The sequence below is a fragment of the Oncorhynchus keta genome, unplaced genomic scaffold (genome assembly GCF_023373465.1).
Source record: "Oncorhynchus keta strain PuntledgeMale-10-30-2019 unplaced genomic scaffold, Oket_V2 Un_contig_350_pilon_pilon, whole genome shotgun sequence".
NCBI classification, from domain to species: Eukaryota; Metazoa; Chordata; class Actinopteri; order Salmoniformes; family Salmonidae; genus Oncorhynchus; species Oncorhynchus keta.
In genome coordinates, this window is record NW_026287290.1 from 61,038 (window position 1) to 62,500 (window position 1,463).

A 1,463-nucleotide genomic window follows, 5' to 3' on the forward strand; every position below is an offset into this window, starting at 1 on the left:
GCTCGCCTCCCTACCACTGAGGAAGTGACAGTTCCCGCTCAGCCCAGTCAAAACTGTTCATTTAGTGAAAGGCTGCTCTGGCCCCCAAAGGTGGAACAAACTACCCTCACGACGCCAGGACAGCGGAAAGGATCAATCACCACCTTCCGGAGACACCTGAAACCCCACCTCTTCAAGGAATACCTAGGATAGTGGGTAAGTAAGGGTAAGTAATCCTTCTCACCCCCTTCTCCCCCAACAAGATTTAGATGCAAGTGGCTGTTCCACTGGTTGTCATAAGGTGTATGCACCAATTTGTAAGTCACTCTGGATAAGAGCGTCTGCTAAATGACTTAAATGTAAATGTAAATGTGTTACTACCATTTAGTGAAAGGATGGAATGACTTAGTGTTACTACCATTTAGTGAAAGGATGGAATGACTTCAGAGTGTTACTACCATTTAGTGAAAGGATGGAATGACTTAGTGTTACTACCATTTAGTGAAAGGATGGAATGACTTAGTGTTACTACCATTTAGTGAAAGGATGGAATGACTTAGTGTTACTACCATTTAGTAAAAGGATGGAATGACTTAGTGTTACTACCATTTAGTGAAAGGATGGAATGACTTAGTGTTACTACCATTTAGTGAAAGGATGGAATGACTTAGTGTTACTACCATTTAGTGATAGGATGGAATGACATAGTGTTACTACCATTTAGTGAAAGGATGGAATGACTTAGTGTTACTACCATTTAGTGAAAGGATGGAATGACTTAGTGTTACTACCATTTAGTGAAAGGATGGAATGACTTAGTGTTACTACCATTTAGTGAAAGGATGGAATGACTTAGTGTTACTACCATTTAGTGAAAGGATGGAATGACTTCAGAGTGTTACTAACATCATATCAAACATAAAACATTGAATACTGATCTTTTTATTAAACTGAACAATAAAATAAACCCAACATTCAACAATTTCAAGCATTTTAGTGAGTTTCAGTTCACATAAGGACAGTCATTTGAAATACTAAATTCATTAGGCCCTAGTCTATGGATTTCACATGACTGGGAATACAGATATGAATATGATTATCAGACACCTTAAAATAAAACAGTAGGAGTGTGGATCAGAAAACCAGTCAGTATCTGGTGTGACCACCATTTGCCTCATGCAGCGCGACACATCTCCTTCACCTTGAGTTGATCAGGCTGTTAATTGTGGCCTGTGGAATGTTGACCCAGTCCTTTTCAATGGCTGTTCAAAGTTGCTGGATATTGGCGGGAATTGGAACACGCTGTCGTACACATCTATCCAGAGCATCCCAAACATGCTCAATAGGTGACATGTCTATCCAGAGCATCCCAAACATAATCAATAGGTGACATGTCTATCCAGAGCATCCCAAACATGCTCAATGGGTGACATGTATATCCAGAGCATCCCAAACATGCTCAATGGGTGACATGTCTATCCAGA

General features: G+C 40.2%; 1 protein-coding gene across 1 annotated transcript in view; it reads right to left on the bottom strand.

The window, feature by feature from the left end:
* Positions 1 to 905: 905 nt before the first annotated feature.
* Positions 906 to 1,463, bottom strand: part of LOC118380509 (NACHT, LRR and PYD domains-containing protein 12-like) — a 94,072-nt gene continuing 93,514 nt past the window's right edge. The window contains exon 12 of the mRNA XM_052508363.1: positions 906 to 1,463. This exon is cut by the window's right edge and continues 1,512 nt beyond it. The gene's annotated coding sequence lies outside the window, so the exon portion shown is untranslated.